At 40.2% G+C, this 14,335-nt stretch overlaps 1 long non-coding RNA gene across 1 annotated transcript in view; it reads left to right on the forward strand.

Moving 5' to 3' along the window:
- The first annotated feature begins 7,273 nt into the window (after positions 1 to 7,273).
- LOC148216727 (uncharacterized) overlaps positions 7,274 to 14,335 on the forward strand; it is a 43,940-nt gene continuing 36,878 nt past the window's right edge. The window contains exon 1 of the long non-coding RNA XR_015794909.1: positions 7,274 to 7,303. This is a non-coding gene — a long non-coding RNA (uncharacterized LOC148216727). The remainder of the gene's footprint in view (positions 7,304 to 14,335) is intronic.

Consider the following 14,335-nt stretch of genomic DNA (forward strand, 5'->3'; position numbering starts at 1 on the left):
TGGAAAAATGGACATGTTCTTATTTTATTGTTGGCTGAATCTTGCAGTCTTGGGCTTTGTTAATCCTTTGCTAGATTTTTTTTTTCATTTGTGTTTTTGTGGTGTCTGTAGTGGTGTTTGATAACTGAAGTGGTCACAAGTACTTGTCTGCAACACAGAAGGGATTTAAATGGAGTTTAGTGGAATTCAGACATTCGGTCTCTCCAAATATCAGATTCAAAAGTTGATATGATGGCCTTCCATAATGCCTGGCACTCAGTACAAGCTTTGCTCCAGTCTTCCCTAAATGTGTTGGATTGTGACTTCCATCACACCAGCTAGCACAGCCATTCTGGCTGGAGAATATGGTATTTGTAGTCCACTAAATTGGAAAGAAACCAGGGTGTGGAAGGCAGCTCTGTCTTCCACAACCAGTTGAAATGTATCTGTTATAAATAACACTTTCTCAATTCTGAGGTCTTTAGTAGGCACGAAAAGAATGGCAGCCCAACTAAGTGCAGAGTTTTACTGCTTGGCAACCTGGCCCTAAACTGGAAGGTAGTTCCTTTCCTCTCAGTGGACCTTACCTTCCACTTCAATGGGCTTAATCTCATTACCTTATGGTATAAGCCAGTGTTTCTCAACCTCCTCAATTTTAAGACCGGTGGACTTGCTGGCTGAGGAATTCTGGGAGTTGAAGTCCACCCGTCTTAAAATTGAGGAGGTTGAGAAATACTGGTATAAGCAAAGAGCTTCTTCCAATGTTGTGACATTGGGCAGGAACCTATCATTGCTTGTGATTTTTCTGTGCTACAATCAGACCAAGCACTGTAACTTGTGAACAAGCTCACAGTGGTTTCATGCCTTTTCTGTTGCAGAAGTTAATTGCTTTGCAAACAAATGTTTCATTGTTACAGAATTACAAACGCAATAATTTTGCAAAGAAAGGTTTGTGTGGGCTTTAGAGAGAGTCAATTGCTATGCTAATAAGGAACTCTACCCATAGGAATGGTGAGAGTTGCTGCAATTAAGTAAATTAGAGCACCAAAATTCAATGCAATCTGTTGCCTTCTTAAACTGCGCTAAGCAGGGCTAGCATAATTGGATGAAAATTACTACAGTAAACTTTTTTTTGGTATGTGCTGGACTTTGTAGTTCATGACAAGAAAGTAATAATAAAGTTATTGGAAGAATCATTGCAGCAGATTAAGTGTAAGCATCATCATTTCAGCAGCATGGGTAGACAACATGATAGTCTCCATATGCTGTGGACTACAATGCCCAACAGCCCAAGTAACATGGCCAGTAGCAAGAGATTATAGACACTGTAGTCCAGAATGGCTGGTGGGCTACAGGTTGCAGATCTTGACAATTTGTCCATTTGGTAAGGTGAATGAAGCCCCCTTTCTCTTTGCTCCCATCCAGTTTTGTTATTTCTGCCATCTTTATTCTTTTTTGCTTTTTGCAGTTTTCTTGTATTTAAATGTTTTTAACCATTTGTAAACTGCCCAAAGTGCCTAGGAGTTGGGTGGCATATAAATTTAATAAAATAATAACAATAACAATAGTAATTTTCGTTACCTAGGCCTTCTATTAGTTACCCAGACTGGTTTTGCTGAACCTTGGCTATCCTTAAAAAGCTAAGCAGGATCAGATCTGTAAATTCAACTGGAAAGTTGAAAAAATATCCCAGAATAAGGCAAGAGTAAATCATTTCTTTATTGCTGCCAAGACATCTTTGTAGACATGTCCATGTAGTGACCTGGAGTCCTGACGTCTACTAATTAAACAAGCAGGAGAGTAACTTTCTTCAGTGGCTGTGTCATAGTGAAAAAGAAAATGGTTTTTTTTCCCACTCAGTTTGAGGAGGCAAAAGTTAAGGGCAATCTGTTTCAGTCTGAAATCTTTCCATCTTTCCCCATTTCCCAACAGCATATTTTATTATTTCAGAGAGTTCAAATATAATATCTATGTTAATTATATGATCATAGGTTCTTTTGTAAGTATCTCTGTTTCCACTTCCTATTGACACGTCATAAAGCAAAACTAGAAAAAGCTCAAGGAAGAAACTAAAAGCATCTCACTCCTTTTCCTTCTGGTCACAGGATTGGAAGAGGCTGTGCCCCTCTTTCCATTTCCATGGTTTCAGCAATTGAAGCTAACAAATTGCTCTCCCCTTCTGCCATCTCACTCATCCCTTCCCTCCTCTTGGCTGGGAATCTTTGGGGTGGGGATTTCCCTTTCTTGTTTCTGCTTGTTTCTACTTTTCAAAGTTGGAAAGCTTTGGGGCGGCATGCAAAACCACACAAAGACTGATTAAGAACAACTGAACCTACCTGAGTATGGATAGCCAGAAATGGCTCGGGCTCAGACTGTAATAGTTTTTCATTCCATTTATAATAATTCAGTCCATGCCTCTATTTAGATGCCACATTTCAGGCAATATATGACAATCTGGAATATTTGATTCATTGGAAGGGCTACCTAGAAACAGAAAGACCTTGGGACAGAGATTGTAACATACTCTGCCTCCTCTGACAGTTCCATTTGTGAAACCCACATAAACCTCACAATCCTGAGCACCTGCCAGCAGTAGTGCTGGTTGTGAAGTAGAGAGGGAAAATGACCTTATAGTGAACAACCCACACGATGAGGAGGGGAGAATTCTGGGACAGAGGGAGTGCCTGGCAAGAGAGTAGAAGAGACTATATAAACGTGGAAAAAGTTGAAAAGGGAAGGGGCAAATCCTTTCCAACTTCAACTCAGAAACAAGAAATGGAAAGTTGGAGTGGTCATATGACATCCTGCTTTACGACCATGTTGTTTAGCAATGGAGTTGCCAGTCCTGATTACAGATTACATCCCAATTACATCTACTTGTAGATGAAGTACAGGAAGTCCTCGAGTTATGACCATCTGTTCAGTGACTGTTCAAAGTTACAATGGTGCTGAATGAAGGGATTTACAACCAGTCTTCAAAATTCCGGCCTTTGCAGTGTTACAGGCATTCCCAGATTTGGCTTATGGTCACTCATTCATACACACACACCCTGTTGAGGCACGCGGATCTTGTAAGTCCTCCTTGCTTTCTATCTGGGTTTTCCAGATGGGTGCTGCTGGAACAGACAAGACACACAGCCCTGGGCAACAGGCAGGAAGTAATTAGGGACATGCACACATCAATGTCAACCGAACACTGAGGCACAACAGGTTCTTTAGAATACATGGGGACCCAGTGAATTTAAAGTAACAGCAAATCTTTATGGGTTACAATGTACATTTGCCCTTTTCTTACACGTGCACACACACACATCCACATTTACCCATGTCCTTCTCAGCTAGGCTACCAGGCACTAGCTGGAGGGATGGAAGCCGCCAAGTCCAGATCCAGAGATGACTCAAGGAGTGGGTGGGCTTCAGGAACCCTTTATCCCCAAAACTCCTTGCTTTGTTGATTCACAAAACTTGCAGCTACTCTTGCCTTGTTCATTTACAAGTCTGGTTGCTTGATGGGATTGGAGGGGGTGGGATTCCATGTGCTCAGGCCCAACTTCCTTTGTCTGGTACCAATGGAGGAGAATATGTGTAGCTCAGGGTTGAACTGTGGAGTCCTTGGGGTTCTCTGAGCTTGGTTCTTTTCCTGCAAACGTTTCATTACCCAGCTAGGTAACGTCTTCGGTGCTGGAATGGGATGAGGTTTGCTCTCTGTTTATATACTCTTGCATACCCTGCCAGTGTTGGTGGGGGTGGGGGGGTTGTTTTGTTCCTCTGGTAGTTCCTTGATTAGGGTATTGTTTGCTGCTTGCTTGTGTGCCCTGTCCTTTGTCTGGTTCAGGTGACATTTTTTCCTTTGTTTCCTTAACAACCTGTTTCCCTCTTATCTACCTCCTCAGAAGGATCTTTAAGATAAGATTCCTGGCTTTTTGTCCTCTCTGCTTACATGCCTGCTTCATCTTTTAGTTATGGCAGCTTCAGCCTAGTCTCACAGCAGCACCCCCGCAGTCACGTGAACAAAATTTGGGTGCCTGGCAACCGGCTCGCACTTATGACCAGTTGCAGCATCCCACAGTCAAGTGATTGCTGTTTGCCCTCTTTCCTGCCAGCTTCCCCAAGCAAAATCAAACTTTCTTCGCTCACATGCCCTGCGCCCTCCTTCCCCCCTTCACTTGCACACACCCCACACTCTTTCTCTGGCCTCCCTGTGCTTGCACACATACGCAGGCACCCCGTGCCCTCTTTCTACAGCCTCCCTGTGATTGCATGCAGGCACATGTGTACGTATGCCACAGCTTTTTTCCTTGGCCTCCCTGTGATCACACACATGCAGGCACACTCCCTGCACTCTCTTTCCATGGTCTCCTTGCAATCGCACCCATCCTGTACCCTCTTTTCATGGCCTCCCCGCAATTGCACACACGCATGCACATAACCCACGGCCTCTTTCCCCGGCCTCCCTGCGATTGCATGCACCCCGCACCCTAATTCCCCAGCCTTTCTAAGGTCATGCCACACTGAGCACCCCCTCCCCTCACTTGCGTGCAACCTGCACCAGGCCTCCCAGGGCCTCCCCCACCCCCCTGTGGTATCTGCTCCTTATCTGGGACTCCCCCTACTTCCCACTTAATGACCCACACATCTTGGGTTACAACAATAACCAGGACTGCCTGGTTTGCCATTGCTAAGCAATGCGGTCATGTGATGTTGGACTTTACAACCGCCTCACTTAGCGATGGCAATCCTGATCCCAATTGCAGTTGTAACTTGAGGATTATCTGTTCAACTTTCTCAAAAATGTGCTTTGAATTGTGGATCATTATCAGAAAAGTTCGATTCAGCAAGTCCTGATTTCAGAAAACCTGTTAAATGAACAGACAAACTGGGTCAGGAGCAGAGGAAAGACCAAAAGAGAAAGTGAAATAAGCATCAGATTGTTATTCTGTAAGGTAGGAATATAAGATATATGAAAGTTTGAGTGGGAAAAGAATTGTTCATACCAGACCTGGCACTGCAAACATCTCTGAGAAGTTTTAAGTATTCACAATTCCTTGATAGGGTGTCCCATGTTTTGAGAAGATGGTGCAATGTTGAAAAGGGTCTTTGATGTCCAAAAGTTCCTTGATAAAAACATCATATTTTCACTTCACTGGAAAGAGCTGCTGGGAAATAATGCTCATACAAACGAGCTATTGCAAGTTCTAAAGTGGATTGTAAAAGCACAGTGCCAAGACAAAATCAAGAGCATCAATGTGTATGTTGGTGTGGGGAGAGGGCAGCAGTGGGGTAAGTTCCAAAACAAAATAGATTCATGTTTAACTTGTCATGCAGGACTGTTGGTATCGGTTCCATGTGGACATTGGAACCTCACAGTAAATAAATTTTACAAATAAGCTATTAGGAAAACATCCAATAAGTCCTGAAAAGTATGATATATTGATCTTTGGAAGGCCACTCAGACTATCTGGAGAGGAAAAGACTCAGGAGAATCAGGTTCTGATGAAGCTCTCTCCCATTTTCTTTCCCAAATAGAAGGTGAGATAGATTCATTGCAGAAAATTAAGAAGCTGTGCATATTAAGAAGTTCTCCACTTGACAGGAGTCTGGAATCTTGGACTCTGAATATTAGTCCCCAGGTTTAAACCCAGGGCTTTTTTCTCCTACCTTTCTCTGTACCTGCTCATTTCTTGGCTTTGACGTTTGTTGATCTCTATGCCTCATTTATTTATAAAACAGTTTTCCTGAGAATTGGAATTTCATCCTCACCCTTACACAAAGCCTGACACAAAATGCTAACAAGCAACAAAGAAAAGGCAGTTACTCTTGTTTTGTTCAGTCTCTGAGGAAAAAAACAACAACCCATGTTTCATCTGGAAATTATGAAGTGTGGGAAGAAGGGACAGGACTGAAACTTGAGACTGATAGATACATAGAAACATTGTTAAGGAATACTTTTCTACTTGGAAGGATCATTCAAAGTACGGAGATAAAGCTTAAATCTCCAGGATCAGCTGAATTGCACCCTAGGATGCTGAAGTAACTACCTGATTGGCTTGTATTTGAGAAATACTGGAATCTGATGATGTGCCAGATGATTGGAGGAGAGCACATGTTGCCCTTAATTTTAGAAAAGGAAAAGGAAGATCCAGCGAACGGATAAATCAGACTGTTGTGTCCACAAGGGAGGGGTGTATTAAAATCAGTAAGGTGGCAGACAGAAAGCCATGATGTAGTCAGTGCAAGGTGCACTCCTTTTGTATGCATATTGCATACAAATTCAAAAGTGGTAGGGCGTACATCACAATGCTCCATCTACCATTGTGCCAGTTTTGACACATGCATACCATGGATTTCATTGCAGTCTGACATCGATATCAGGAAGATTCTAATACAGATCACAGACTGATCTTTAAGCACCTTGCAAACTGCAACAATTACCCATAATCAACATGGATTTCTGAATATTAAATCTCACCATAATAATCTTATTTATTGATTCCTTAATAAGTTGTGGGGATGTTATAGGCATAATATAACCGAATGTGAATTAGTAGTGTGATGTGGCTGCAAAAAATGCAATTTTAGACTGCATAAACAAAAATATAATCTCCAAATTTGGAAAGTAATTGTTCCACACTTCCTAGGTCAAATCCCAATTTGAGTACTGTGTCCAGTTCTGGGCAGACATTTCAAGAAGGTTCAGAGACAATGGAATAGATTCAGCAAAGAGCAACCAAGATGATTCTGGGGCTAGAAAATAAAGCCTATGAATTGAGATTGAAGGAGTTGGGCAAGTTTAGCATTGAGAAAAGACAACTGATGGATAAGATAACATTCTTCAAATAACTGAAAGGATGTCACATAGAAAAAAAGTCTTCCCTTGTTCCAGAGTGCAGGACATGGAATAATGGATTTAATTTACAGGAAGACAGATTCTGATGGGATTTTAGAAAAGACTTCCTAACCATGGAATTAATTGCACAGAGAGGTGGTGAGCTCCCCTTCGATGGATGTGTTCAAGTGGAGGTTAGAAGGCCATCTGTCTGGACACATAGACCTGATGGCCTAAATGGCCCCTTCTAACACTATGATTCTATTATTTCCAATCAATTTAAAGTATTTTTCTTAAAGTGCAGGACTGCCAAGTACTACTAGTTGTGATGACCATATTTATATTTATTTTATTTATATTTTGAATTTAGACACCACCCGTCTCACGATCGCTAGGATTAGAAGCAGCCAACATACCTCTTAATCACTGCTGTTTAGGAATAATAACAAGAGAAGACAAATATCCTTACGTTTTTAAGTTAGGACTAATGCCCTTAAGGTAAGTTTTCCATGGGCTTCTGATTAACTTGTCTGGAAATGGGATGCTAGATCAGTCTTTGGTCTGATCCAGTAAGAATCATGAATATATTCTCAAGTCTAAAACCCATCAGATTTTTGGGTTTCTAAACATAGTTACTCAGTGAATATTTTTCATTCACCAATTCATATGAATCAGTGGACAGTTTGTGATTCACAGTTAGAACAATCTGACAATAAAATTCCAAGAGAAGAAGATAAAGCAAAATATATTTATTATGTAAAGACCTAGTTAATGACTCACTTTTCCAGAGGGCCATAATGTCCTAAATGGGAGATCTTGTTTTGTCTCAGGTTAGATTGAGTAAGAGTTGGGTCAATTGGCAATCTTCAGAGGGACATATTTGGTCTGCAGTGTAAAGTGGTTCTAACTGATCTCTAACAAAGAGATCCAATAACGTCTGTAGTGGCCAAGGCTTAGAAACCCATTACTGAATACCAGAAAATAAATTGCATTCTGTTCTGTTCCTTTGATATATAACCAGGGTAAAAGGGTTATGAGCACAAACCCTTACAATGCTAGAATGATATACTTATTACAGGTTCCCAGGAATATCCACATTTACCATTTATGGTTGGGGACACAGTTGTGCTATTTGTCTTATTTGCTGCCTGGGCATCATAAATATGTACTTTATTTTTCTTAAACAAAAGGGGGTGATATAGAATTAACCAAACATCTTTAAAGATAAGCACAGTTATTCATTTTAATGGGATGCTTGTTATGACCACTATAAAGTGAGTAAACACTGCATTCTGCCAGATCTGTCATGTATTCTTGCATTGAAAAGAAGAAATCTTCAGCTATTTGATAATGTAATGATTAGGTTTGGCTTGTCATTTGCATGTGCCAGAGTGAGAGAGCAGTCATTAAAAAAAAAAAAAAAGTGAAAAAATTGGGCTGCCTCTTTAACCCCATTACCAAACAATAAGCCTTCTCCTATGGAAGTAGATTGCAAATGCCAAATCAAGTCATAATTCTAGAATACGGACTCCCAAATGTTCTTTATCAGTTGATAGAATAAGAAATGTGTAGCTGCTCCTTTCATTTTTATTAACTCTCCTTTGTTTCCAGCTTGTCACTGCCAACTAACTGCTGCCATTTCATGAAAAACAGAAAATTAAATGGATTGGTGTTATGCCCCTGTGAAGGCAAGAGCTGCCTGCAATATCAGCCTGACCTTCTTTAGGCCATGCTGAATGCCTCTTGTTCCACTTGATCCAGACCACATCGCTTGCCTCTAGTTCTGACAAATTGTGCCCCTTAGAAAGTTCTTGAAATTCGGAAACCATCTGTTTGGTCCTTTTTAAAGAACTTTCCATGGATCTAAACATTTCATGTTTATGTCTCAGTGGAATAGTGGAATACATTATTGGAACCAGTTTTACAGCAAACATTTTTAATGTTAAATGTCTACTTGGCTTTGTGTCTAAGAAAAAGAATATGGCGAATTACTCATTTTTACAACAATTTAAGAAAGAGGTTAGACTGGGATTAGAGTGAGAGCAAGTTCTCCACTGAACATCACGGCTAAGTGATATGTGAACTTAGGACTTTTCTCAAGTTTGTCTGAGAAAAAAACTAGATCAGAATGTCATCTGCATAAACATATACACAAAACCATTCTTGTGTGCTGGGTTAGTAAAAGGAAAAACCAAATTCATGAGGTTTGAAATTTACAGAGCACTATCAAATATTTAGGAAATTTTTGATTACCAATTAGCTATAGCAGATTCATACACTTCAAATAAACAGCACAGCAACAATTGCTTTAACTACATAATAATTTTATTACTGTTAATAAAGGATACCACTGCTAAAGATTGTAAGATCTAAACAATTAGAAAAAAGGTAAATATTAAATGTAAATTAATATTAAAGTCTTAATAGTTTAAAAGGAGTATTTTTGCTTAAATATAACTTTTATGTATCTTGAGCACATTAGTAAACTATTATATCAGCATTCTTCAGGTGTGGCTGCAACGATGATAGTCACTGTTATTTCATAAAATAGGAAGACTCCAGGCTAGGAGAAATTATTCACTGTTCCTATTACATAGATTCCTTCATGCTATAATCCCCCTCTGTGTAATTCAACTATCATAGCAATTGAACTCACTGTTAAATGATTTCTTTGCCCTTATATTCAAACAATTAGACACATGGAAGGTAACAAGTTGTAAATAAATGGACTGCTCCTGATTCAGTTTTACTATCTTTTAACTGTAACACGGGTAAAATTAGTTGACATGTTCTACCCATTCATACTATGTATTATTGACCAACAGTTATTGGCCATTAACTGATAAGAACTTCACCTACACGTAACCTTGAAGAATGGATGGGAAATTCCCCTAAACTTCTTAACCTTAAACACTCTTGTTATTTGAGAATCCAACACTTTTTCTTTGTTTAAATAATGTTATTTGAACCAGTTTCTGTACATAAAGTTGATATAAGTTACCTAGAATTCATGGTGGACCTATTTCTGTTTTCCCTTCCATGCATATTCTTATATTCTTATATCCAAACAGTCATTTTTTTTCTTAGTAAGTATAACAGGTTTCTCTGTACTTTACACGTCAAAAATATATATATTAATATGATGGAAGTCAGTTAGCAAATTTTTAAAATAATTTTTTAGCATGCCAATAAAATAAATCAATTGTTCTCTGAAAATCTGGAACTACATACTTAAATATTGAAAATATTTTATTGAAAAGTGGGATTAAATTAAACAAAAAAAAATCAATGCAGAATTATCACCTTTGAAATGCTTGCTATGTTTGCAAAGGTTTGAAAGCTTATCCTCTGCACAGCTAACACACATATGCCAAAGATAAAAAAATTATTTATGTATTTATTTATTTATTTATTTATAAGATTTATATGGCAGCCCATCTTAAGCAACTCTGGGCAGCTCACAACAACAATAAAACCAATAACTATAAAACAGTAAAATAATAAAACAAAAACCCTGCACCTTAATCATCCCCTTAGGATGCCCCACAGCAGGCTCCGGTTGCCCTCATTCCATACTATCTATCTATACAATCCTATCCCAGCGCCTCAGTAAAAAAACAGGTCTTAATGGCCTTCTGAAAACCTGCAAAATTGCCAGTGGGAGGGTGTTTCAAAAGGTTGGGGCAGCCACGGAAAAGGCATGCTTCCAAGGTCCCACTAGATGACAGGATTCAGGGAAGGGACCTGGAGCGTGCCTACCCTACCCAATCCCTGGTGGGATGGGCAGATATTCTTAGGGAGAGGTGTTTCTGCAAATAACCAGGTCCTGTGTCATGTAGGGCTTTAAAGATGATAACCAGCACCTTGAATTGCACCCGGAAGGAAACTGGGAGCCAGCACAGCTCATAACATGGGCGAATCTATGACCACCCAATACTGAGCGTGCCACTGCATTCTGGACCAGCTGTAACTTCCAAGTAGTCTTCAAGGGCAGCCCCATGTAAAGCACATTGCAATAATCCAACTGGGAAGTGACTAAGGCATGAGTGACTGTGAGCAAGGCCTCCCAGTCTAGGAAAGGTGCAACTGGCGCACAAGACAGATCTGTGCAAAAGCCCCCCCTAGCCACGGCTGTCACCTGCTCATCAAGCAGGAGCTGTGAGTCCAGGAGGACCCCCAAATTGCACACCAACTCAGTCCAGGGGACTGCAACCCCATCCAAAGTCAAAGATGACAAATCACCAGACTCTGGGGGGCCAAAGACCCAAATCCACTCCATCTTGCCAGGGTTGAGCCAAAGCCAGTTCATCCCCATTCAGACCCTCCAGGTGCTCGGGCAGCACCGCACCAGCATTACCTGCCCGGCCAGAGGTAGAGATGAATAATGGTATCATCAGCATACCGATGATCCTGTATCCCATGCTGTCAGATGACCTCACCCAGCAGTTTCATGTAGATATTAAAAAGGAGAGAGGAGAGACTTGAGCCCTGAGGCACCCCACACTGTAGAGGTCTAGGGCTCGGCCTCTCCTCACCTACTAACGCTGACTGAAACCAGCCACAGAGAAAGGAGGAGAACCACAGCAAAACTGTGCCTCCCACTCCCAGCCCTCAAAGCCGATCCAGAAGGTTACCATGGTTGATGATGTCAAAATCTGCTGAGAGATCAAGAAGAGCCAGTGCAGTTGCGCCACCCCCATCCCGAGCTCTTCAAAGGTCATCAGCAAGCGCAACCAATGCCGTCTCAGTGCTATACCTGGCCTGAACCCAGACTGAAAAGCGTCCAGATAATCTGCTCCAAAAAGGGAAGGTTGGAGACTGGACAAAAGTTTTTTTAAAATAATTTTTAATGGCTTTTTAATTAATAACAAAAAAAACCCCCAAAACAAAACACAAAAATAAAAGTGACAGAAATGCAACAAAGAAAATGAAAAACAGCATAATATATCATAACAGTAAATAGTTATAAAGCTATGTATATTCATCTAATGCAAATATTATTCAGATGCATATATATTTCCAATACATTTATGTAACTATAATTTTTTTAACCTACTGTATTCTGTATAAATGAGTCCCATAGTTCATTATGCTTGTCCATACAAAGTCTATGTCTATAGGCAATCCGCTCATAAGTGGCAAGCGCAATCAGGTCTTCAATCCATTGAATAAATGGGGCCATAGATTTATCTTTCCAATACTGCAATATCAGTCTTTTGGCCATAGTAAGGGCACAGAGAATCCATTTATGTTGTCCAGATATCAAATTCCATGTACTAGGTATATAGTTCAAAAGAATATTATCCTCTGAACATTTTAGCATTTGTTGCACAATCATATTTAGATACTGTAGTCCACTACTTTTTCCCAAAACTTAGTAAGCATAGGACATTGTAAAAAACACATGCTTTAAAGAGGCATTGTCCTTATGACATTACCAACAAAATGCTCTTTTTGACAATCCTTTTCTATACAAGTGTATTGGAGTCCAATGAATTCTAAATATTATTTTTTGTTGTATAAGATGCAGTTTAAGGTCCATTGACACTCTTACTATAGAATTTAAAGCACTCTCCTATTGTCTAGGCAATGTTGTTGTTGTTGTTCAGTCGTTAAGTCGTGTCCGACTCTTCGTGACCCCATGAACCATATTGCGCCAGGCCTTCCTGTCCTTCGCTGCCTCCCTGAGTTTGCTCAGTTTCATGCTCATTGCTTCAGTGATGCTATCTAACCATCTCATCCTCTGCCGTCCCCTTCTCCTTTTGCCTTCAATCTTTCCCAGCATCAGGGTCTTCTCCAAAGACTCCTCTCTTCGCATTAGGTGACCAAAGTATCTGAGCTTGAGCTTCATTATCAGTCCTTCCAATGAGCAATCAGGGTTGATTTCCTTTAAGATTGACTGGTTTGACCTCCTAGCAGTCCAGGGGACTCTTAAGAGTCTTCTCCAGCACCACAGTTCAAAGGCATCAATTCTTCGGCGCTCAGCCTTTTTTATGGTCCAGCTCTCACAGCCATACATTACTACCGGAAAAACCATAGCTTTGACTATGTGGATCTTTGTCGGCAAGGTGACATCTCTGCTTTTTAATATGCTATCTAGGTTTGCCATAGCTTTCCTCCCAAGGAGCAAGTGTCTTTTAATTTCATGGCTGCAGTCTCCTTCTGCGGTGATCTTGGAGCCCAAATAAATGAAGTCTGTTACTGCTTCCATTTCTACCCCTTCTATTTGCCAGGAACTGATGGGTCCAGATGCCATGATCTTAGTTTTTTTAACGTTGAGTTTCAAGCCAGCTTTCGCACTCTCCTCTTACACCCTCATCAAGAGGCTCTTTAGTTCTTCTTCACTTTCTGCCATTAGGGTGGTATCATCTGCATATCTGAGGTTATTGATGATTCTCCCTGCAATCTTAATTCCGGCTTGTGATTCTTCCAGCCTGGCATTTCTCATGATGTACTCTGCATATAGGTTAAATAAGCAGGGTGACAGTATACAGCCTTGTCGTACTCCTTTCCCTATTTTGAACCAATCAGTTGTTCCGTGACCGGTTCTTATTCCACTCATCCCTTAACATCTGCATATCAAATTGATTTATCGATAACAAATATCTACAAAAACTAATAGATTTTTTAGTTCTAAAGGATTTAACAAGAAGTTCTAATATCTCAGGTGTCTTGGAAGCTGAAAATGCTGCTGGTCCAAACAACATTGTTAACAAATGTAACTACAGTATAAATATTGCCATTGCGATGCATCCGATAGATTATATTTATCTCTTGACACAGCATTTGTTAAAAATTCATCTTCATCATCTATCAGTTGATCTAGAGTCAATATCCCCAAATCCATCCAACTTTTCCATATCACCATCTTTTTCCCAATTTTTAACGTTGGGTTTCCCCGTAGAGTCAATTTAGCATGGGAAAAAGGATCGAAAATTTTTTTATGAGACATTCCATCCCATAGCTTTCTAACTGACATAATCATTTCCAAAGGTATTAGAGTTTTGTTATATTTAGATCCTAATACTGTCCAGCCAACCAAAGGTGCTATATATGTACATTCCATAGTTGCCCAAATCAGAAAATTAACACCAATTGTTGGCTTCCAGTATTTAATACTTGACAATAGGTAAACTTGATGATATAACTCCAGATTCAGAAAACCAAATCCTCCCTCATTAATTGGTAGTTACATTTTCTGTAAAGATATTCTCGGAATCAAAGATCCCCATACAAATTTTCTAAACGAAGAATTTATTTTCTGAAAATATTTTCCAGATATTTGAACAGGAATTCCTCTCAGAATATAAATTAATCTGGGAATAAGAGACTGGACAAATGTTGTGTAACACAGCTGGGTCCAAGGATGGCCTCTTGAGAAGGGGGCGCATTGCAGCCTTCTTCAAGGCAGGTGGTACCACCCCCTCCCACAAAGAGGCATTAACCATCACTTGGACCCAGCCACGTGCCACCTCCCAGGAGGCCTTAACCAACCAGGAGGGGCATGGGACCAGAACACAGGTGGCTGAG

The sequence above is a fragment of the Python bivittatus genome, unplaced genomic scaffold, assembly GCF_059951505.1.
Source record: "Python bivittatus isolate LINGU-HERP-01145 unplaced genomic scaffold, Pbiv_v1 ctg000080_np1212, whole genome shotgun sequence".
NCBI classification, from domain to species: Eukaryota; Metazoa; Chordata; class Lepidosauria; order Squamata; family Pythonidae; genus Python; species Python bivittatus.